This window comes from Aquarana catesbeiana, linkage group LG10 (assembly GCF_042186555.1).
Source record: "Aquarana catesbeiana isolate 2022-GZ linkage group LG10, ASM4218655v1, whole genome shotgun sequence".
Taxonomy (NCBI): domain Eukaryota; kingdom Metazoa; phylum Chordata; class Amphibia; order Anura; family Ranidae; genus Aquarana; species Aquarana catesbeiana.
The window spans coordinates 228849962-228876297 of record NC_133333.1 but is presented as its reverse complement, the minus strand read 5'-3'; the positions used below and the strand labels follow the sequence as shown (position 1 = coordinate 228876297).

General features: G+C 41.7%; 1 protein-coding gene across 1 annotated transcript in view; it reads left to right on the top strand.

Moving 5' to 3' along the window:
* LOC141111255 (indolethylamine N-methyltransferase-like) overlaps window positions 1–26336 on the top strand; it is a 91262-nt gene that overhangs the window by 44052 nt on the left and 20874 nt on the right. The window lies entirely within an intron of this gene.

Sequence of the window (26336 nt, the reverse complement as noted above, 5' to 3'; positions counted from 1 at the left end):
CCAAAACCTATACAGTGGTTAATGTATATGCACCAAACGTCCATCAAACCCGTTTTCTGCACAGAATTCTGAAAAAGATCTCACAGATCAGACAAGGTTACCTACTGCTCTGTGGAGATTTCAATCTACCCCCAGATCCTAAGATGGACTCCACCACATCATCTAATAGACAGCACCAGGCACTCCAACCACTTCTTCTCTGATATGATTTATATGATGCATGGAGATGCTGACATGGCTACCTTTACACATACCTCACTTATATACTTAATGATACATAAGTGATTAAAACCTTTTATCTATATATGAATCAACCCATGAAATTAAGGACGAATGATACCTGTTCGAAAAGGGTAACGATCTAATTTATTTAAACTTACTATTGTACAGAAAAGAAACTTGTGTTAATATGAGATTAGCAACTATAACATAAATGATACAACCTTAAAAACAACAATGTTACCAGTGATAATAAATATTGCTATAATGGTCATACCCATGCTATCAAGAGATTAATAAGGTATTACGGCCGAATCCTACAATAGAAAAGGTTACAGGAGAGAAAAGAGACATAGAGATACATTGTATGGAGAAGTCTTACGTAACCATCCTGCATCTAGACCGTCCGCCGGAGAGAGCTAGCCTCTCCAGGTTTTTGGTTGTATATTGTTAGAACCCACTCCCACTCAATCAGAACTCAGGGTCACCTCATTGGTTCAGAAGTGGCATTGAATCCTGATTGGCTACCCCTGAAGCCTAAAGTTTATTGGTTAAGTTGGCTTAACTTCTGCTTTAAACATTAGACTCTCTGGTGCCTCTGAGTCTGCCTTAAACCAGTTAGCTCTGTTTGAACTCAATATAACCAATTCGGAAATTAGCATGTCAAAAGACCCCCCATCCAGGTGGTGAATTATCACCTGCCTAAAACATTCAACAGCTTTTGAGAACCAGGAAAAATCTAAGCTGGGCTCAACCTGATATCACAAAATATAGTACTTTTATTAGAGAGTTCCCCTGAAGATATAAATATGGATTGCAAAATCTCCACCACAGTCCCCCCTGAAGTTCATTCTTGAACTTATGTCCTCCTTCAATGATCTTGCACCCACCCACAACAGCCCAGAAGCCCCGACCCTTCCCCACCACCACTGCGGCCTCCTCTTCCTTTCTTGAACACGCAGGAACTCCTCAAAGTAGGCTTAAGATAGCAAAGAAATCCTGGTCCTTTGGAGACTTCACATCCAAACCATGAGTGTCTGTATTGCAATGTTTCATCACTCCTCTGCCTTGGAGGAGCGGAACTCCAACATTGATGGCGGGATCCTGGCATATCTAGTCCTGTATCTATGTAAGACCATGTAATGGTTGCATCGATTGGATCGGACCGCGAGACAGCACTTTTCAGCATGGTGAAGGAAAGTCCAGGAAAGTCTTATTCGTGACACATTTATCTCAAGAAATAACTTGGTGGTCGCTGCTTCTTCAGGTGGGGTCGGGCGGGTCTCCAGACAGTCGTGCATGAATACAGAAAGAGAGAGGAGAACGTTAGTGTACAGAGAAATGCTGGACAGGAACAGAGTGTTGGCCATTAAGACTAAATACTCATAAAGGGTGTAATGTGGACGAGTAGAGTGGGTTCCCACAGGGTACAGAGTCTGAGCAACAGCCAGTATCATCCATGGCCCTTGATGGTAGGGATAGACAATACTGTCTGTTATTGCCAGGTCCCTGGGTTCACCACACCTGCTCACGGGGCTCAGGTTAAAGTAGTAGGTAGACTAGGGGAGGTGAAATTACATTAAGACATAAAACTGGATGTCCAGGGATACGTTAGTTAAAATATGGTACTTGTGGGCAGGCAAAGTCTTTTTTTAAAGAAAAATGATATGACTGATGTCTTAGTTACATTATCTTGAGAAGATAAATGATAGAAACCAAAGGAAAAACTTAGAGAGCATAATATTAAATAAGAAAAAGGAATAGAAGAGAGGTGAGTAATGAAAATGAACAGGAAAAATAGTGGGAATAGTAATGAAAAAAAGAACAAAAAACAGAAAAAACTACAGATTGAACGCTGCTCCAACCAAGACTGTTAAAGAGCCTTGAATCTGTATATAAAAAAATGAATACATTGGTTAAAAAAAAACATAATAAAAAAATAAAACAAAAAAAACAAAAAAAAATGTTTTTCAAAAAAAAAAAAAACTCCTCTCCCATTAACAGTATTTTTGCATGTCAGGTACACAGATATTAACATCAAAAGGGAGGGGAAAAAAAAATAAAAAATAAAAATAATAAAAAAAAATGATTGAAACTTTTGGAATTTAGGTAAACCTGACTGCACTTTATTACTAAAAATTGAAGAGGCTTATCCCTGGAACAAGAAAATATAGTTCTAGGGTCCTCTCTTAAATGCGCAACTTCTTTGTACTGGTCTGGATTGGATATGGCTTCCTCAGAGATTTGTTTCTGAGTTAGTGGCCTTTCTGTTCCTTGAGAGATGATACCTTGTTGAGGTACACATTCTCATAGCTTTGGCATTCATTCTCCTGATAGTAACGCACATTATTACCTGCATCAGGAAAAGCAATAAGGCTGCACAGGTTAGGACAACAACAGGGTGGAGCAAAATGTTTAGGAAAGCTGTAGCGTTCGGACTATACCCAAATAAACTTTCCCACCAGGAAATCTTAGCATCTGCGTCTAAAGCGTGGGATACTTGGATCAGTCTATTTTGATCATGGGTGAGTCGTATGGTGGCTTGTTTTTCAGCATCTCCTAGTACATTTAATATTTCATCCTGTTGTCCGAAATCCATCAGCCAAGCTTTTAACTCAGCCCCAAATCCCAGAGGAAGTTTCTGTAGGTGTAAGGGGATGTCAGGTTTGCTATAAAACCTTTCTTCAGGGGTGATCGGGGTACAACCCGGTGTTCCTGCTATATCCATGCCACGGGCCAGAGGAGGTGTACTATAGACTCCCCGAGGTAGTGTATCCTGCTGAGTACCATTTAACCTGATGCTGAAAACAGTGCATCATTAGACATGAGATACTAGCACCAGTACCCTGGTCTCCAGTCTCAAGTAGTTTTAACTTTGTTTAGGACCAGTTGGGACACTACCCTGGCATCCATTAGACATGACCCCCCCCCCCCGTGCCAGCTTTATTGCCTTTTCCCATAGCACAACCCTTACCTTCCTCTAGCACTCATCAGTACCAGTCATCTGAGGCTGTCCATACTCAAACCATCAGAACAAGATGGACTCCAGGGTGTAATCCAGTAGAGTCTGATAGGATAGTACCCAGATTGACCGTGATATCTGCACAATGTTCCATCCCTGCCATTAGGGATGAGAACAGTGCAAGTAAGATTTTTGACGATCCTGGAACTGAGTCATCCACCAATCTATCACGACTCATAGGCAACCTGGATACTACCCCCCCCCCCGTCTGTCCTTGCAACGTGATGCTGGACAGAGCAAGTTGGCTTTCCTAACCCCTTCCCTGATATGTAGCACAAGACCCCCCCAATGTGATCCTGAATATCCTGAATATCTCCAGCTCCATAGTGTTTTAAGGTACCCAGTGCCCCACCTCCAGCTCCAAAGACAGTCTCAATTAAGCCTCTCTTTCCTAAGGATGGGAAATAGTCAGAATACCCGGATTGAAAACCACCTGCCACCAGGTACACTTGTCTCTTCATAGAGGTTGCACACCTTATGGGGCACTGGTCTTCCTGTCATGCAGGACACAGACCACTAGTTAAGGTATGCAAGGAGTCTAGGACAGGAAGGACACCTATGGGTATCCACTGAGGAGAATACAGCATGCCCACACAACTCCATCCCTGTGCCTGGATTTCAGAGACCATGCCCAGGGTATACAATGCACCTCTACCTATGGTTAGGTTCAAAGAACCCTCTAGTTCCCTGACTAACGTTACATCGGTATTCCTTAGGACACAGAAACAAACTCGTCTATGTCCCAAATAATACCCAGGTGCTTCCTTCCCAGCAATGACCTCTCCATCCAGAACACAGAGTGCAATATACACAATCTTCCTGCACAACTCTTCTCCAGGCTCTCCCAAAACTATACACTCTCAACTTGTATGCCATCAGTCAGGTCCTCATACTACACATCTGAAGGTAAATCTGAAGGAAATTGGAAAACAAAAATTGCATAATGTGTATCCAACTCGAGGAACTTCTGCTACCAAACACAACTGGCCAAAGGGCAAAGAAATATCCCTTGCAGCACTGAGGCGCCGGGATCACTGAACAGTAGTGGGTACACGAGCCGACCGATGTGCCCTTTAAAGCCAGGAAACCCAATTATCGAATCTGGGAAATAAAACACCAATAAAATTTAGTAATAAATATTCCATTTTCTTCCTAGAAACAAAATAATCCAATGGTCATATACCTGTAACAAGACATTAGCATATGAAACACAAATATACATTACATTACATTACATAAACAGTGCACTTTTTTTAAGATACCAAAAAATTGTTGAGCTCAACTTATCATTAATATGTATTACTTAATACACATTAATACCACGTGGATTTTTTTTTTGTTTTATGGTATACCAATAATTCCCCAAAAAAAAATTTATTCACCATGGTTGAAAAAAATTAGCAATCCGTAAAAAAACCTTTTAGCAGTACCATTTATGAACAGATCATAATACCTCACCACAAAGAACCTCTCCAGTACTGTTTTCCTGAAAAACAAACTCATTTTAGTACATGTATCTTTCAATTCACTAGTACAGATAATTATCTTGGCTCAGGTCATTTGCATGTCAATACAGTTCGCTGCACCTTTTCACAGACCTGGTGAGAAAGAAGGGGGGTCATTTGGGTGGGCTGTCAGCAGCTGAGAACAAACGTCACACAACACAAAATATATTGCATATTCCACACGCTCACACAAATGGCTAGGTTATAGATGACCTCTAGACATCACACATATCAGCATGTTTTCTATAATACCCGGTACTTCTTCTTAAACCCATAACATCTGTTTGGTAAGGTTGAAATTCTTTCAGAGATCCATCCCATTTCATTAGCCCCTTCTCAGCCTGTATGGACGCATTCTCAGGAGTTTGGAATGATTTCTCCTTAAATCCCATAGTAATAACATTCACTTCCTCTGTTTTATTTGCTGACTCCAGCCTCCATATAAATAACGTGTCTTTTTCATATGGCCGTGTCATCTTTCTGTGGTGAGCAAGGTACAGATTTTCCCAAGCTGTTGGCTTAAAAGTACCTCTTTTAAAATACTTCTTCCCAGTCCAACGATCCCAATCTTGCAAATATTTCACAACCCAAGGTCCATATCTATCTATAATCTCTTCCCTTGGGGTCATTTGATAGGGTTTACCCCATTCAAACCCCCTCTTTGAAGCGATTAGATTACCCATCCTTTACGGACTCCGGACCTTGAACTGATTCCCCAACCTTTTTACAGGTTGCCTTTACTTCAGAGGTAGCTACTCTCTGACCAAGAATTGGGTTGACAGGTACCGCCCCTGTCACCCTTGCCGATTTTTTTTTTTCACTACTTGTCAGAACAATTTTTTTTTCCGGACTCTGCGTACAGAGAACCCCGCGCTTTACTTTCGGAGCGGTTATGGTTTGCGCCTTTATCACGATAACCGGCCCCCGCATTCCGGTTATTTTACACGGCCTGAGCGGGCTGCTAGCGTACTACTCCTAATGTTCCCTGTTCTGACTATAGTCCTTCAAAAAAAATAGCGTGGAGATTTTCCAAACTATAATAGTTCAATCTCCCCCGTGGACTTTTCAGAGGTATTCTAAAGGAAATGCTTAACGAAGGGCTATTACTTCTGTTATCTCCATAATGATTAACATAAACTTGGATAATCAGGACCCTATGGGTGCTTGTAGTACAGGAGGCAGTTAACTGATGCACACCTAAGTTCAATATGATTGGTATCAGTTTACAATATAGCCAGTGTATACAGGTCTAATTACAAAGCTCACCATCCACAGTTAGTCGTTTACAAAGAGACAGATCCATACTAGGGCTGAAACAACTAATCGACTAATCTACAACCAATCGACCACAAAATCATTCGACTACTACCTTCACAATCAATCAATCAGCCGGTAACACAATGGAGGTTAAAAAAACAAAAACAAAATGAGCCCTCTATAGTACAAAAAGAGCAAACAATCGCAAACGTAAATATAACTTTCATCGTTCTACAGTAAAAAAATGAACCCCTTACAGTAGTGACTATCTGCTCCCCCCTGCACCCCAAAGGGCCAACCCTAGCCTTCTCAACCCCATTATGTTAATAAACGTCTTAGACCTGGTTCACATCTATGTGCTTTTCTGGTGCCTTTTGCAGAAACACACTACAGTTCATTCACATGGCCTCCCATGAGACACGTTCACATCCATGCCCCCCCCCAGCATATTTGGAAATTTGGAAAGGGTCGGGGACTCCCTCCTTAATGCAAAACAGCGCCTCTTCTGTTCAATACACTTCAATGGAGAAGCTGCAGAAAACATACAATGCACCCCTGCAGCAACCCGTGTCCTCCAATCTGACCTACAACAACCTGGCCAGAAAAAAACAAAAACGCAAATTGCAGCAAAATCACATGCAAGAAAATCGAAAACGCACAGCAAAAAGCACTGCAGAAATAGATAAAAAACAAACTGCATAGGCGTGCACCGAGCCTCATGCTGGCCACACAGATCAATTTTCAGACAGGAATATTCAGACGAAAAATCTTTGTACCTTTTGCTGAATGGAAAAAAATGTTTGAAATTTTAACTTGTTTTTAACATTCTGTTTTTAAAATCAATGTAATTTCTGAACGAAAACCACATACACTGTCTGACAATTCCCTTGACCAAGAAGTTCCCTATTTATCTCCAAATCTTCCCATCACTGTGGTTAAAAATAAACGTCGACCCGACCCCGCTAACGATTAGAAAATCAAACGAACGCTCCCAAAAATGACACCCTTCTTAAAAGAAGACATTGTTTTTTTTTTGTTTAAATAAAAAAATTTGATCTCTGAGTCTGATGATATCAGCCAGACTCACCCCCCACAGTACACACAGCATATCTCTCCTCTAATAGTCCACACAGTACATCTCTTCTGTCTGCCACTCCCAGAGTGCACCAAACATCCTGCTCCCTAACCATAACTGCATAGAGATATCTAAGAATAAATTGCCCCTTACTAAACTCTTGCAGGATATACAATACAAGCCTCAAAACAATGAATTGCCCTCTGAAGAACTCTAAAAATATTTTAAAAACATGCACCGCTAAAAGTACAAAAAACTCAGTTAAAGCTATTAAATTCAATGCAAAGTAGACTGGATGGCTACACCCATACAAAGGAATTGTAGCAGCTTCCCCTCTGGGATGATTTACAGGCTAGAAAGCACAAAATCCTTAAACTGCACCTCTCAAAATGGCCGCCGACCATGGCCTCATGGTGTCTACAACAAAAGCCCGGCCACAACAAAAGGGTGCATTTTCCCACCAAAACAGAAATCCAATACAAAAATCGCCACTCTTCTACTGAAGAGTTGACAAAAAGTACAAACACAGAACACCTACAAAAGCTTACATTCACTTACAACAGAAATAATGCCTAGAAACAAAATGGTGGCTCATGTCACATGGTTTCACACACAAAGGAATGGTGGCTACACCTTCCCCTATAGAATGACCCACAGGCCAAACAGCACAACCAAAAGCCAGGCCACGACCACATGGTAGACTACAGCAAGATGGCCGATGAAATCCACAGCACAGTCACATGGTAACAAAAAAAGGAAATGGCAGAGGAAGGCCAGGCCACAACAAAATGGCGAATTTTCCAGACAAAACTAAAATTTCTCCCTACAAAATTACACATTTAAGATACTAAATGAACACTTACAAACATTTCATTCTGCATACCACTAGGGACCTTGGCAGGCCTCAAATACAGGCTCTCCAACCAAACAACACATCCGAAAAAGCCAAAAGTTACATAAAACATAAACTGGTAGTTGCAAATGAACATCGAGCCACAGTCTCACAGCGACCACAAAATGGCCAATGAGAAAAAGGGCACACTAAAACACCAACACGTGAAATGCAATTGTTGATCCTGCTAAATCAGACTTCTTCACTAGACTCCTTTCTCCACAAAGACTGACTACACATTTGTAAATGCACACTTAACCATAGACACACAGTTTAGGAACAGTTCCACTGAAAAGTATGTAATCTCGCCGCACAATTGAGAGTGCACACTTAGCAACACATGCTTTACAATGAAACAACAACGCCACAATATAACACAGCTCAAACATACCCACTTTTCTCAAAGAAAGTTCAATCCTTCTTCTGGCATCAGCTTTCACAGAAAAAACATCTCAGAAATACAAACAGCGTTTCTGGGATCCTGAGACCATCCCTCCCACAGTGAATGCTTGCATGGTCTTTTCATCTCAAAAACAAAAAGAAACCCTCCCTCTTCCTATTGTGCACAGGGAGTAGCCCTTTCCACATACATATCCTAATGTAACAACCTTGGAACAGCGAGCAAGGCTGCCCATCCCCCGTGCATGGCCACAAACATGCAGTTGCTCACAAAACCCACACATTGCAGTTTGCAACTAATCCCACATCTATAATCATACACAATATACAGTTTCCATTTCTATTTCTCATATGCATTATTCAAAATCAGTCTCATCAAAGAATTAGCATAGACAAAAGGTAAAGTTCTAATAAGTTTTTTTAGTCTGGGTATTCAGATGGGAGACAGGTAAACACAAAACCAGCTCTGTCTTCCATACAAGAATCATATTCACCCCAAAATTAAACTTCCTCACACAGGGGCACCATCTGACATGGCTACCTTTACACATACCTCACTTATATACTTAATGATACATAAGTGATTAAAACCTTTTATCTATATATGAATCAACCCATGAAATTAAGGACGAATGATACCTGTTCGAAAAGGGTAACGATCTAATTTATTTAAACTTACTATTGTACAGAAAAGAAACTTGTGTTAATATGAGATTAGCAACTATAACATAAATGATACAACCTTAAAAACAACAATGTTACCAGTGATAATAAATATTGCTATAATGGTCATACCCATGCTATCAAGAGATTAATAAGGTATTACGGCCAAATCCTACAATAGAAAAGGTTACAGGAGAGAAAAGAGACATAGAGATACATTGTATGGAGAAGTCTTACGTAACCATCCTGCATCTAGACCGTCCGCCGGAGAGAGCTAGCCTCTCCAGGTTTTTGGTTGTATATTGTTAGAACCCACTCCCACTCAATCAGAACTCAGGGTCACCTCATTGGTTCAGAAGTGGCATTGAATCCTGATTGGCTACCCCTGAAGCCTAAAGTTTATTGGTTAAGTTGGCTTAACTTCTGCTTTAAACATTAGACTCTCTGGTGCCTCTGAGTCTGCCTTAAACCAGTTAGCTCTGTTTGAACTCAATATAACCAATTCGGAAATTAGCATGTCAAAAGACCCCCTATCCAGGTGGTGAATTATCACCTGCCTAAAACATTCAACAGCTTTTGAGAACCAGGAAAAATCTAAGCTGGGCTCAACCTGATATCACAAAATATAGTACTTTTATTAGAGAGTTCCCCTGAAGATATAAATATGGATTGCAAAATCTCCACCACAATGCTTACACGCTGCAAAAAGAGACTACTCCTTTTTCTTCACAAGCCATAAAACCTATACGAGACTTGACCTTTTCTTAACAGATAAATGGTTACTAACCAAAACTCAAATGTCTAAGATTAACACTATCACTTGGTCAGATCATGTATCTGTGTATCTGCGGGTTAGACGATGCATTTAATGCCAAGTCCATGTTCATTTGGAGATCCAACCCGCGGATATTCCAGGATGATCCCTCCAAATCAGATCTAATGAAAAACCTTAAAGAATACTTTGAACATAACGTGAATTCTGTGACTGACCCTTCTATAACCTGGAATGCACATAAGGCGTTTATGAGGGGCTTACTAATTCAACTGGGAGCCAGAGCCAAGAAGTTGAGGGGACAGCAGATTCAAGATATTTATTCCTGTATATAAACACTAGAAGCCCAAAACAAAATTAATACTACTCCAGCAATGTCGGACGAACTAACTAAACTGAGATATGGGCTTCGTGTAATATTGCTGGAGGACTTTGAAAAGACCTCAAAGAGGCTTAAAATGTCCTACTACATTAATAACAATAAAGCAGGTAAATTACTTGCTGCTCGGCTTAGGGGGGAGAGACACAAAGCGAAAATACCCTATATAACCCATCCAGTTGACAAATCTAAATTATACCATCCTCAAGCTATAGCGGATGCTTTCAGTTCCTACTACAGCTCACTTTACAATCTAAAACTAGATCCCAACACGATCCAACCTACCTCCCACACGATTGCTGAATTTCTTAGCAAAATCAATCTTCCACAACTTACAGAAGAGCATATAACCAAATTAAACTCTCCATTTACTATACAAGAAATTTCCCAGACCATAGATTCTTTACCTAATAACAAGTCACCAGGCCCAGATGACTTCACTGGGGAATATTTCAAAACATTCAGAGATATAATAACTCCCAATCTATTAGAGGTATACAATCAAGCCGTCTCCTCATCTTCTTTCCCATCTTACTTGATTTGATTGTAGCCGTCTCACCCAACCTCAGACACAAACTAATCAGCAGGAAACTTCACTCTGATTATGAAGTCACAAACAATGGTAGCAAACCCTGCAATAAAAAACGCTGCAAACTATGCAACCAGATAAATCTATCCAAAAGTGTTACACACACTAATGGGACCTTCAATATCATGGGATCTTACAGCTGTACCTCAAGTAATGTTGTGTACCTCATCCAATGCAAAAGGTGCAGCAAAGGATCTTATGTTGGTGAAACAGGACAGAAGTTGCAAGCGAGGATGAATTTGCACAGACATACCATCAAAGAACATAAAGAAGACAGTTTATGCACACCTGTGGGACATCATTTCTCACAATCGGACCACACTATAGAAGACCTCAATGTCTTAGTTCTTAAAGGGAATTTCAGAACTATCCAGGAAAGGAAAACGTTTGAACTAAGAATGATACTTCTTTTTGACACGAAGAATAATGGCCTGAATTTAGATATTGGTTTCCTTACACATTATGCTAAAGTTTTACGACCGCTCTGTGACTAGCATCCCCCCTTGCATCCCCCCCTTGCTCTCCCTCTGTCTTATCTCACTAACTCTGCTGCTATCTTTATTACCATTGATTTGTATGTGTTTGGTTTTCTCTTTTTTTTTTTTTTCTTCTTTAACATTCTGCTTAAAAATTTGTGAATCAGTACTGCTTGGACCTTGAAGAAGGGGACATACCCCGAAAGCTTGTCCTGAAAAATTGTATGTTAGTGCAAATAAAAAAAGTATCAAGGACAGTACTCAATTTTCTCTTTCCCATCTGAAATACTTAGAGCTATGATTGTTGCTTTGCCGAAGCCTAGGAAGGACCCCAACGTCCCACAAAACTTCCACCCTATATCGTTACTCAATAACGATTTGAAAATCTACGCTATATTAATAGCTAACAGGTTGGTGGACATTCTGCCCTCTGTGGTCCATTTGGACCAATCTGGGTTCACCAAGGGACGGCAGACGGCTGATGCTACCAGGCGCCTAATTAACATCATACATCTTGCACAAAAAAATAAAACGCCTTCTCTGCTCCTAGCTTTGGATGCAGAGAAGGCGTTTGAAAGAGTCCACTGGGATTATCTGGAGCAAGTTCTCCATAAATTTGGATTCCAAGGCCAGATCCTTCAAGCCATTATGGCACTGTATACAATTCCAAGGCCAGATCCTTCAAGCCTTTATGGCACTGTATACAACCCCATCAGCCCAGGTCTATATTTCGGGCATGCTTTCAACCCCATTCAACATAACAAACGGAACCCACCTGGGGTGACTTTTATCCCCACTGATTTTTAACTTGCTCATGGAACCTATATCTGAATATATCCGCCAACATCCAAAAATGAAAGGATTCTCAGTAGGGGGTAGAATGCATACCATCAGCTTATTCGCGGACGACATAAATACTGATGTTAACGGACATTACATCCTCCCTGGCTTCTGTACATCAAGCTTTACAACTGTTCAACACTGTATCATACTATAAAGTCAATGAGTCCAAGTCATACCTATTGGGGCTGGGTCTGACCAGTGACATCAAGAAGGATATCAGCACTAATTTCCCCTACACATGGAAAGAAAAAGATATAGGTTATCTCTGAATCCCCCTCACCCCTAGAACATCAGATCTATTTAAAGAGAACTATACCCACTTCCTCCACACCCTAAGACACAAGCTGGACAATATAGGGAAGTTTGAGTTGAGATCTTGGTCAGGCAGGTTAGCTGCATTCAAAATGCAAATTCTCCCACAATTTTTATACCTGTTCAGGACACTGCCTATCTCAGTCCCTAAAGCATTTTTCCAACAGGCACAGTCTGAGCTGAACAAATTCTTATGGATGGGGAAAAAGGCACGTTGCGCCTTCAGCAGTCTTATTACTCTTAAATGAGTAGGCGGGGTGGGACATACACATTTACAGGATTACCGTGCTGCAACACTCCTAGAGCAGATTATGACATGGTGTGACCCTCTTGCCGACACCCTGTGGGCTGAACTCGAAGGGATTCAAGTACCAGGCGGTAACTTATACAATTATCTAGTAACTAGCTCTTTTTGCATATCCAAAACCCCAACACTCGCCCCTACTATTCAAGCATCTATAGAAGCTTGGCAATACTTTTCTAAAATAGTAGGAAGCTCAAGTACCCTAAAACCTCTGAAACTACCAATCACAGCTATAGCCCCCCTGATACCTGACATGTCCTTAAACTCTTGGTGTACCACCAAAAATCTCCTTTTGGAAGATCTATATGTAAGGCCAGTAATTAAGACATTCAGATCCTTACAGATAGAATACTCTATCCCATCATCAGATTTTTTCAAATATATTCAAATATCCCACCTACTTAAACAACACAACAACCTTACCACTCTTCTACCCTGGCAATAAGCCTTATATTATACAAATACTAACACCAAACTTAAAGGCACATCCTTAATATACAGACACTTACAGGATAAACAATCCTTTAAGAAAACTCCCAATATACAAGTCTGGGAGAGGGACTTTGGGGAAAGCTACACAGAACACAAGTGGCAGAAAGCTCTTAAAATAACCTATGCATCAACAAGAAGTGCTGGTCTTTAGGAACTACACCAAAAAAATTTTGCTGCAATGGTATCTCACCCCATACCGCATAGCAAAATTTCTGAGAAATCATCGGCATGCTGGAGAGGTTGTGGAGGAACAGGAACATTATCACATTTCTTGGGCATGTCCGCACATCAAAAAGTTCTGGCATAGATTTATTCCCACCACACCTAAGAACAATGATAACCCACATACTCTTAGTTGCTAGGCTTACTATAGTCCGTCACTGGAAAGACAACAATCCACCCACTATACTAGAAACTCTACAAACAACGAATAGACACAGCGTCTATGAAAAACAATTTGCATATAGTATAGGTACCAAAGAAAGAACCAATAAGCTATGGAGTTACTGGCAAAAATGGTACACATCCAACCAAGACCATGAGGGAGTGAAGCCTTGACGTTCTAACAATAAATATAGATTTGGTAATATTATTGGTAATACCACCAACAATGATGTTCTTAAACAGATGGGTTGACTGATGAACATAGAGTTCATATTCCTTTGGTTAATTTGCTGCGCATTTATTTTCCTCTTTTTCGGTTCTTTTTATCTTTTATGTTCAGAAATAGGAGTATGTGTACTTCAAAGATATATATGGGATAGGTCAATAGAACCTAAATAAGATCACCACTATAATTCAACATACTCTATTGTTTAAACCTGAATTATATTAAAAATTATAATATGTCTATGATTGTACCTGTATATGTTACTCAAGATAACAATTGGAACTAACCTTTATGTTCCTACATTAGTATGTGCTTCTCCTCTGTTTACTTCTTATAAAACAATAGAAACTATTGAAATTAAATTGAATTTCTCCAGCGGCAGCAGTGTGAATATCTTCACGTACTCACCTTTCCAGATCTTCTCCAACACCTCCGGTTTAAGGTGCGCCCCAAGGAGCCCCTCAAAACAAACATAAACCTCACACTTAGCAGTGTCCGCCAACCTGACAAGATCCTGTTTCTTAGCTGCATCCCCGCCGTGTCCCCCGCCGACATCATGGGAGCCTCCTCCTGCCCGGCCACCGCCGTTGCACCCACCATGAGCGCTGCCGCTACTATGGGAGGCGTGGGTGCAACCCCCGTTGCTGGATTCCCCATTTGCCCTCCTCCCCCTGGAGCCACCCAAGCTGACGCCGGCGACATGTGCCCGCTCGGCCCCGGCTCAAACCTTTTTTCCAACTCCTTTAAACTCGCCAGAAACCCCTGTAAACCCATATCTGCCATGGCGTGGTCGCGGACCAACGCTGCTGGAAGGGGGCAATGGTGGAACCGCTCGCTGCGGAGTAAGCTGCCTACCAGACCTGTTCCCACCACCCACCCCTAACCCGTCCTCCCCCCGCAATATATAATGAAGAGAAAACAGACTTACCAGGCTGCCTAAAAAGGTCCCACCAGCCGAAGGTCCTGTCTCTATCGCCGCTGGGCATCACCGTGGCACTTCCTCATCCGACAGCGTCAGCTCACCCTCAGACCGATCGACCACCATGTCTTTAGCTCCAGCTGACAGCCCTCCAGGGGAATCATCCCCGGATGCTGAGGAGTTGCACTGTTCTCCACCCCTCTACGTCTCAGTCACTTTGCCTGGGCCTCTGCTGCCTCCACCGCTCTGTCGGCCTGGGTCCCGGCCCTCATCTGGCTTCTTCCTTGGCCCCTCCACTGCCCGGGAGCCACTGGCTGCAGATGGAAAAGGCCGGGTGGTCGTTGCAGACCGCTTCCCCTCCAAAGCCCCACCCCCGCTGCATGTTCACCAGGGGTGGAGCCCGCATCCTCCGTTTCCTTCCACATGTCAGGCCTAGTGGGAGCTCTGGCTTTCCATGGATTTCTTCAGCATAACAAAAGTGCTTGCTGATCACGGATTTGCAGTCTTGCTTCTGCTGGGAGAAAATAATAGAAGGAGAATTCCACCTGGATAGTGCTGCTTCTTGATGGATGAGGGGTTCCAGAGAGCTGAATGTGCAGGATGAGCCAGGGAATATTTCCACGTGCCTATCATTTAGAGTCATCTGGTAAGCAGTCTACCTTATCACGTGGTGCCGAGTGCTCCCCCATAGACGCACTATAGCTGGTGATTGGATTACCCCCATCTTTTGCTCTTCATTGGACATTTTATCAGTTGCTATTTTAGCGCCGCATTTACAGATTTTGGACTTTTGTGTTTGGATATCAACCAACTATGCTGGCTGCTTATATTTATGAGTTGTTATAGATTAGCGCAGATTTTTCCTGTTATTCCTCATGTGTGTGTGTATGTGTATATATATATATATATATATATATATATATATATATATATATATATATATATATATATATATATATATATTAAGAAAAAAAGGGGGGGTTGGGACCAGAGCAGTCCCAGGACTGCAATCAATGGGAGAATCACAACGGTATTGATCAATGAAAAATATAACAGTCTCTGGTTTTTCTTGATTTATTTGTCATCACAGTCCTGCATGACTCTTATGCCGCATACACACGGTCGGACTTTTCAGCTACAAAAGTCCAACGGACGCTGACGGACTAAAGCTGGCTGGTAATCCGATCGTGTGTGGGCTTCTCCGGACTTTCAACGTACTTTTTTAGCCTCAAATCCGACGGACTTTAGATTTGAAACATGCTTCAAATCTTTACGTCGTAACTACGACGGACCCCGAAGTCCGCTCGTCTGTATGCTAGTCCTACGGACAAAAAAACGACGCATGCTCATAAGCAAAAACTAAACGGAAGCACTCGGTCTAGTAAAACTAGTGTTCGTATTGTAGGTAGCACATTCATCACGCTGCAAAATCTGTGATCGTTGAATGCAGCGCATTTTATTTCTTCTTTACGAATGCTCTAAAGAACAAAGGTGTTTTGCTGTTCATATTCAGAGTTCTCCCAAACTGATTTCTGGATTCTTTTTCTCTTTTTGATCTCATGAATGATATAGTATGCTTTTTAAAAACAATGTTTCCATACTAATAATACTTTTTACCTTTTATTTATTTTTTTTTAGGTTTGTAAAGTTACCACAAAGAACCCATTATTCTAGTTTTGTTTTTCTAGTGCTTATTTTTTAGTTTTTAGATAAAGTTAACCCAAAGCATCGTTTTTGGTTATGTAGATTTTTTTATTTTCAAGACTTACCACTTGAACATTATTAACATTAGTAATGTATTTTTGGTGTGTTTTTTCAAACTCAATGAGATTGTTGTCCCTTGTTAATTTAACATTGTGTGTAAAATCAATGATTTAAAAGAAAACACATAAAGTCTTTTGCTAAACTCAAAAAAGATCCATTTGTTCATGGTCAAAATAAAATAAAGAGGAAGTCAACGCTGGAAAAAGTCGGTGTACAAGAAAATTGGGATCTTGAGGAGTCCATATAAGAGGGAGCACAATCTGGTCCAAGAATCCCAGAGATCAACAGCACCAGCAGATGATCTAGATGTCCCCAGACTGTGGTCCTACAACAGCCTGCGTCTTCTGTCAGACCAGACTGAACCCAGGTCATCACTTTCTTCTCTTCCCTGCAGCCTTTCCTCCACGCTGCCCTGCAGCCTTCCCTGCAGCCTTCCCTGTAGCCTTCTTTGGAGGCTGTGGCTGTGGTGTTTCAGTTGTGGCAGGAGGAGGAGGAGGAGGAGGAGGAGGGGGGGCTGCCTCATGTAGTTGTGTGTTTCGGGTTAGCGTGCCCTGCAGCCCCTTCTGGATAGTTTCCCCAAATAGGCGCTCGCAAATGAGACGCTGCTCCCAATCCATTTGAAGAAGCCTGCTGGCTAAGTAGCAGCCATAGGACTCTTCTGCTTCGGGGGGGCTTCTCAAAAAACGGGTGGCCTCTTGCATGAGGCGCAGGGATGCCTCCTGTGTGACCGTCCCCTTCCTGGCCCTTTTTTTGGGAAGGTGGAGGGGAAGCACTTGTGATTGGGTCATGCTCCTACTGGGCCCAGCCACCTCACTTGGCCCAGCCACCTCACTTGGCCCAGCCACCTCACTGGGACCAGCCACCTCACTGGGACCAGCCACCTCCTGCCTGACACTGGGCCCAGCCTCCTCCAGGATGATGGAGAATCCGCCCTCCTCCAGGCTGTCCATGGGCCCGGTCTCCTCCTGCCTGCCACTTTCCACACATTCCTCCTGGATGGACTCATCCTGTGTATAAAAAAAGGACATAGTTTTATTTATTTATTTGGGGTTCATCAATGACACACAATTTGCTTCTCATGACTAGCAAATTCAATGTGGATACATCTCTTTAATAAAAGAGTCTAATCAGACACCCTAATTTTTTATAGCAGGTGCCAAACATATTTAGCCACTCCTGTCAATTGATATGTATACACAATTTTGAGGCCAAAATTATTTTTGACAATTATAACATCCAGTTAACATCATTAATATTAGTACAGTAAATATTTGTTAATATAATTTACCTGACTCCAGATGGTCATATCCGGTTCATCCAGGATGGAAGACCCAGCTTGCTCCTCATCAGCCTCTGCTGGGGTGGAGGGAAGGGTGGAGGGAAGGGTGGAGGGAAGGGTTGAAAGTGATGCCCTAGCTTCATTCTGGTCATCAAGAAAACGGAGTTGATTGTAGTACCACAGCCTGGGTACATAAACATCATCTGCTGATGCTCCTGATCTCATTGATTCCTGGATCTTCTTATGCTCCCTCTTATACATATTCCTCAAGACCCCAATTTTCTTGAGCAATGTCTCCATTGTTGCTTCCGGGATGGTCGCCTGGACAAAGGACAGAAGTCTCTCCAGCGTTGACTTCCTCACATGCTTTGCATAATACTGAGGGTGTTTCACCTCCCACAAATTCCTCATCTCTCGATATTTAGATATGAAAGCTGTAAGGAACTCTGGATCCTTAAATAGGGGATTCATTACATCTGGAAAAGATAAAGTCACAAGACAAAAAACACTTATTATTAGGTTTCTGCTAAACCCTCATCATCTTCTCCCTATGTAGGCCTCATCAATCTATCAAGCCATATAGGCCGCTTGCTACAAAGTCATGACCTAAAACCAAAAAAAAAAAAATTTAAAATTACCTTCGTTTTGTAACGTCCTGGTCCACTATCACCTACGCACAGAACGTACGTACGACACGTGCGCAAGGCCCCTCTTTATACACTACGCATGTGTGAAACTCCGCCTGCGTCGCCCGCCCCTGACGTTCGAAATTAACTCATGTTCTCCGCCCCCTAATTCGACGCACAGAACGTACGTACGACACGTGCGCAAGGCCCCTCTTTATACACTATGCATGTGTGAAACTCCGCCTGCGTCGCCCGCCCCTGACATTCGAAATTAACTCATGTTCTCCGCCCCCTAATTCGACGCACAGAACGTACGCACGACACGTGCGCAAGGCCCCTCTTTATACACTACGCATGTGTGAAACTCCGCCTGCGTCGCCCGCCCCTGACGTTCGATTTTAACTCATGTTCTCCGCCCATTTTTAGTTACGGCGCGTAGTGGGGTAAATAATGGCGGAGACACCTGACATGTTGACTACCTCAAGTAGCGAAAAAAGCCCGGAGGCTGGAACGTCAACCAGATCTGTGAGGCCTAGATTTAAGGCCTCCAATATGAGTTTTGAAGAGATGGTGGAGATGGTGGCCATTCTTCAAAAAAAGGACTATGATGGGAAGTATGGGCCGTACGCACGGCCAAATTTGCGCAAGGCCAAAATAATGGCAAAGGTGGTGGACACTTTACAGGCTTCTTTTGGGGTCCAGCGCTCCAAGGATCAACTTCGCAAAAGATGGTCTGACCTCAAGCTCAGGGAGCCGGATCAATACAGACGGATCCGTAAAGTGCTTAAAAAAAGTAAGTACTTGTCGTGTTTTTCTCTTGTGTTTATTACCTTGTATACTGCTCCATGTGCTTTTCCTTCCTATACGATTTTTTTGCTCATCGTTTCAAACGATCTTTTAATAAACCTCGTTACATATCTATAGATATATCTATCTATATATATGTGTGTATATATAGATAGATATATAGATAGATATATATAGATATATATCTATCTATATATCTATATATATATAGATATATATATAGAGAGAGAGAGAGAGAGAGATAGAGATAGGTAGATAGATAGATAGATAGATAGATATAGAAATGTAAAACATTCTTTTGGAATATTTTAAGTTATCTTTTTTTTTTCTTTACATTTAGTTATATATTTAGATTTTGTTCCAGATATAGAGAGAGAGAGAGAGAGAGAGAGAGAGAGAGAGAGAGAGAGAGAGAGAGATCAAAAGATTATTAACTATATTTCGAGATATTGATATCTAGATATCTATCTATCCGATATGTCTTTATAATTTTAAATATTGAGGTAAAATAGGAACTCTACACAAACCACTTCACTCCAAATGTTTGAAAATTACTATGTACTAAAATATCTGTGTGCTAAGTAGATTACTAATTTTTTGTTTCACATAGGGGAAAATTCACTCAGCCAACAAGAAGACAGTCCACCCCAAGCCAAACAACATGATTGGGAAATCAGCCCAAGCCCCACTGAGGATGTGGAGGAAGGAGAGGTGGGCGACATGGGCACCCCACCAGGTGAGTGTCTGACACACCAGCTTACGGTAATCTATGCATGGCTGTCTTTTCTTTAATGTAATTTTTCTACTCTATTTTAGGGGATCTGGTTGTGCTTGATTCAAGCAACAGTGCCACCCCCGAGGATGTGGAGGAATTATGCTACATGGGCACGCCACCAGGTCAGTGTCTGAGACAACAGCTTTATTATGGTAAGGTAAACTATGTATGTGTGCATATTTCTAAACACATTTTTTGGTTTCATTCCACTTTAGGTACAAGAAGTGACTATTTCACCTCAGACAGTGCCCAACGGCTAATTGGTCAATGGCCTGGAATAAGGAGATCGATGAAATGTTTAATCGGCTGGATCGTATGCAGCAGGAAATGAAGGACATGATTGATGTTTTGGGTAGAATCTAAATGCCCTTTTTGAAACCCCAAAACATCGATCATGTCCTTCATTTCCTGTTTTGCTGACCCCATTCTGGGCCTTCTCTTTTTTTTTTTGGCTGAACATATATGGCTGTTTAACATAATTTAAAAAAAGGAGGGCTGTTTCTAGAAAATACATAAAAAATCCACAAAAAAAAAAAACTTGATTTAAAAAAACCAAAAAAAAAAAAAAACTTGATTTTCCAAAAAACCAAAAAAAAAAAAAAAAAAACTTGATTTTATAAAAACCAAAAAAAAAATAAACTTGATTTAAAAAAACCAAAAAAAAAAAAACTTGATTTTCCAAAAAACCAAAAAAAAAATAAAAAACTTGATTTTATAAAAACCAAAAAAAAAATAAACTTGATTTAAAAAAACCAAAAAAAAAAAACTTGATTTTATAAAAACCAAAAAAAAAATAAACTTGATTTAAAAAAACCAAAAAAAAAAAAAAAAAAACTTGATTTTATAAAAACCAAAAAAAAAAATAAAACTTGCTTTGAAAAAACAAAAAAAAATAAATAAAAAAAAAAAGGATTTTAAAAAACCAAAAAAATAAACAAAAAAGGATTTCCAAAAAAAAAAAAAAAGCCTGTTTGCGAAAATCAAAAAGGCAAAAAAATTTTTTGTGGATTATGTAGAAATATTTAAATATAATTATATTTTTGCAAATTATTAATAAGATATCATTATATTTTTGTCTATGAACATTTTCTACTAAATGCATAACTGAATGCATAACAACGATTAATAAAAACATCTCCATATAGGAATTAAATAAATGTGTGGTTTGTTATTTCAATGCTCAGTATCAGTTTGGTTATAATTGTAAAAAAGTTGTTTACAGTGGCAATGGAGCTTATTTAGACATTTAAAAGGAAAATACAGTTGGCACTACAACTGCTCGACCATAACCTAGGAGAAAGCCCAAAAGAAAGGCAAGCAATAAATATAATTCCAGATTTCATCAATATTTTTTTTTATTTAAAAAAATTAAATATCCTGGCCCATTGCAATGGCCCCCCTACCCATAAAATAATTAACATATTGCTGTCTAACTTGACAGGCACTTTGGGGGGCCAAGCCAGTACGGACAGTATCCAGGCCCGTAAGGTTGTCATCTATAAGTCCGGCCTCAGGCCCAACTGTTCCTATATAATTTAGAGAATGTTTGTGTAAAAAGTTGTGCAGAATGCAGCACGATAAAATGATAAAATTAAGTTTGTATTCCGCCAAATTAATGGATGTTTGAAACAGGCGGAACCGGCTGGCCAGAATTCCAAACGCATTCTCAACCACTCTTCTAGCTCTGGCCAGCCGGAAATTAAAAACCCTCCTCTCCGGGGTGAGGGTTCTTTGGGGGAATGGCCTCATGAGGTGCTTGCTCAGAGCGAAGGCTTCATCGGCAATGAAGACAAAGGGGAGTCCTTCCATGTTATCTGCATCAGGTGGCAATCCCAGGCCACCACTCTGGAGACGCTGGCAGAACTCCGTCTGGGCAAATACTCCTCCATCCGACATCCGGCCATTCTTCCCCACGTCCACATATAAAAATTCATAGTGTGCCGACACCACCGCCATTAAAACAATACTGTGGAACCCCTTATAATTAAAATAGTATGACCCCGAATGGGGTGGTGGCACGATGTGGACATGTTTCCCATCTATAGCCCCTCCACAATTGGGAAAGTCCCAACGGCTGGCAAAATGGGATGCCACAGTCTGCCATTCCTGTGGCGTTGAAGGAAACTGGGGAATCAAACAAGAAAACCAAAATCATTAATTTGGAAGCTAACATTGCAAGAAAATTATACAATTAAAAACATTATTCCCCAGCATCAGTATAACATTAAATAATTTAATTCTTCTGGAATAACTAATATGGAAAGGCACACTTATCAGATTGCTCACCCCCTCTGATGGAACATTGATTACATTTTAGGGGGTTGTGAAATCCCTAAAAAAGATTACTTTTAGGACACGCAGGAATTTAGGGACTAAAAAGGCTACAAGACTGCAGTTGTCGCACTCTGCAGGTGCAGTTGCTAACCAGCTTACAGTAAATGAGGTAAGGTAAAAAGGCATTCATGTTGCAAGGAGTATACAATCACATGCAAGGGCAATTAATGAAAACACTTTGTGGCTTGCATATGATTTGATGATGGAAATCAGCAGAGCTTCTGCTCATTTACTAAAGCACTGGAACAAATGCACTTGTAGAGTGCACATGCATTTTGCAAAGTGCAACATCTATTTGCTTTAGACAAATCAACACCACAGAACATTCAAGCAAATTTTTACGAGGGTGGGGGGGGTGGGGGTTGGGAAATCAAGCTAATTGCTAATTATAAGCACACTAAATACACTCAAACAAAATACATTCAAAATGAGTAGACTAGGTGGATATGTTCCCATCATTGCATGCTGGGGAGGTTATTGAAGGAAAATATACATGCATGACAAAAAATAACAGGAAAAAAATCCAGCATGTGTGAGGATAAAAAGGGGACATTCACACTATATTGCAATGATGGTAAGTAGTGTTTGAAGCAAGAAATACATTACATTATCAAAGATTACATAAAAGAACATGTGATGCTAATAAAAGAAAAATATCTTACCTTAATATAGTCCTTTTGCAGGACCTGGATGATGGCAGAACAGGTCTCTGAGATAATGATCCCCAGAGCCTGGGGGGAGATGCCTGTCGAGAACTTGAGGTCCTGCAGGCTTCTCCCTGTCGCCAAGTACCGCAACGTGGCAACTAGCCTCTGCTCCGGAGTGATGGCTTGCCTCATGCAGGTATCCTGCCTGCTGATATAGGGGGTCAGCAAAGCCAACAAACGGTCAAAAACGGGGTCCGTCATCCGGAGAAAGTTCCTGAAATCCTCAGGATTATTCTCACGGATCTCACGGAGCAATGGCATGTGACAGAACTGGTCACGCTGGAGCAACCAATTCTTGGTCCATGAACTCCTCCTCGCCCTGTTCATGGACTGGTCTTGGTCTGAAGAATAAACTACAGCACCAAACACATACAATGCACGAGCTCAACGACGAGTACGTACAGGTAACATGGTTTCAAAACGGTCGGCTGGTCAGAACGCACTAAACAGAACGCACTGAAGAACAGCAAGGCCTGTGAAGAGCGACCTGAAAATCAGGAACGAGCGGACAATAAAACAAAGATTTCTCAATGCCAACTGACCAAACGCACTGAAAAGCAGATACAAACCTCACAAGCACAGACTGAACAACAGTTAAAACGAACTGAAAAATACGAGTCTCACAAGCGCGAATCGTCTCTCACCAAACTTCTACTAACACGAGATAAACACGAGATTAGCAGAAGGAGCCCAAAGGGTGTCGTACAGGCTATTGAACTTCCGTTTTATAGTCTCGTCGGACTTGGTGTACGTCACCGCGTACTAGGCTGTCGTACTTTTGTGTGGTCGTGTGTAGGCAAGTCCGTTCGTTAGAAAGTCTGCCGCAAGTCCGCCGAAGGTACGCCGGAAGTATGTCGGACAGGCTGTCGGACTTTTGTAGCTGAAAAGTCCGACCGTGTGTACGCGGCATTAACCTTTTCTGCCTGTTTTCCTTATATGTTTAAGATAGCTGTAGTATTAAGTTGTTACCACATGATGGCGCTATGCAATCCAAGGTGCGAGTGGTTTTTTGGTTGGCAGGTATGCCCTATATAAGAATGATCATTTCATAAGCACAAACGTCCAGATGAAGTGCTTGTTCAAGGAATGAAATGCGTCGACATAGCAATGCTATAGACGCTGGCAGCCCCCCCTGACACCCCACTCTATCTCTGACAGCAGCGGGACATTCCCTGCTATTTTTATACTGAAGAAACAAGCGTTATCATGGAATTACCTAAGAGCTCCCTCCAGTGACCAAACACAGCAACACCATCTGTGCAGAGAACCGAACACAAACTGATCCATTGCTTTCCATGCAAGTGGGTGGCTACGCCGTTGGACACATGGAAATCTCCAAGTCTGCATGTCAGCAGCTTTTCTTTGCCTGACCAGCTGGAACCACAGCGTGTGAGACACCCTCAGTAAGGACTCAGTGACTACAGACAAGGGAAGGGTAAAAACCCCACAGGGACAGTTACCTCCTTGCTATTTGTGTCTTTACACACACTTAAACCTGTGGTCACAGCTTGCTGCTATCAGGCTAGGCTGCAGCAGCACTGTGTTTTGAACCACCCTGGCAGGTGTTTATAGTCTGTTGCATTTGCTGAATAAACTGTGTATATTCAAGTGTGCCTCTTTCTTTCTTTGAAATTCTGGAGGCTTACTGATCGATTTATACATGGATACATTGTTATTGGACCATATCCCGCACTGGCCTGGCTTTCAGTGTTAGCCACATGCTTGTTATTATCACATACAATCCATGGTTCCACTGCCTATTGTGCACGTCTACTGACTCCTTCACCTTTCATTCATCAAGCCCGTGGCAGGGCATTAGTTTACAAGGTTATATGAAGTCAGTTTTTGGGGGGCCTGCTGATACCACTTTGCCAAACAAGGGACTCTTATCTTCATACGCTCAGGGTCTTTATCATAACATTTCAGGGAGACCACCACTCAGACCCGATCTACATATATGGGGGAGGGTGTGCCAGCATGCTTGTTTTTAATGTAACAACGTTGTTTATTACCCCTTTTTTTTTTCTACAGTGTGCTATACATGTTAGTGTTGGTGTTGTTTGTGAGGGAACCCATCTCACTCATACGGCCTTGGTGCCACATCAGTGAGATTTATATATTTTTATAGTACTGTGCAATAATCAATAAAGTTGTATTTTTCATTAATCAATACCATTGTGATTCTCCCATTGATTGCAGTCCTGGGACTGCTCTGGTCCCGACCCCCCCCCCCCTTTTTTTTCTTACTAGATTATTACTCTGCTACTAGGGAGATACCCCGTCATATAGACGTATCGGCCGATCAATCATTATTATTATAATTTTTTACACTTAAACACAAGTGGATTCCAGTGGTTTTTATCTTTTTGTTACTATTTGTATATATATAGTCTAGCCAAGCCTATACCTGACTGTAGGCCATTCCTGGAGTGCGTGTTCAAAGACACTTTCAGGCAGGCAAGCAGGTGACTCAGTGATCTGCAGTTCATTTAATATATATATATATATTATACAGGCTTGTATGTATATATATAGTCTAGCCAAGCCTATACCTGACTGTAGGCCATTCCTGGTGTACTGTTTTTAGTAAACTTCAGGCGTTGTTTTGCTAATCTAATTGTACAGTATGTCTGGAAGGCCACCAAGGAGAGGCAGACGCTCACAGGCCACTAAAGGAGGGCGAGCAGGCTCTGTACAGCCAACAGTGCTGGTCGTGGACACGGTGCATCCTCAGCACGTGGCCGCGGGGCACGCTTGTCTTTTTTTTTTTTGGCAGCTAGCCGTGTTGATCACAACATGCAGAAGAGTTGGTAGAGTGGATGACCAAGCTGTCCTCATCCTCCTTATCCTCTGTCACCCAGGCTCAGGGTACTTTGTCTGCCAATGCAGCTGCCAAAGCGGCCTCTTCCATCGGCTCAATGTCATCAGCCACTCCTTCCCTAGCCCCACCATCATGCCCTGAGGAGTCCCCCGAACTGTCTTTTTTTTTTTTCGGCAGCTGGCCATGTTGATCACAACATGCAGAAGAGTTGGTAGAGTGGATGACCAAGCCGTCCTCATCCTCCTCATCCTCTGTCACCTAGGCTCAGGGTACTTTGTCTGCCAATGCAGCTGCCAAAGTGGCCTCTTCCATCGGCTCAATGTCATCAGTCACTCCTTCCCTAGCCCCACCATCATGCCCTGAGGAGTCCCCCGAACTGTTCAAGCACAGTGTAGGGTACATGCTGCAGGAGGATGCGCAGCATTTTGAAGGCTCTGATGATGGTACCCAGGTTGAGGATGAAGGCAGTAACGTGAGCCCAGAGAGAGGGTGTGA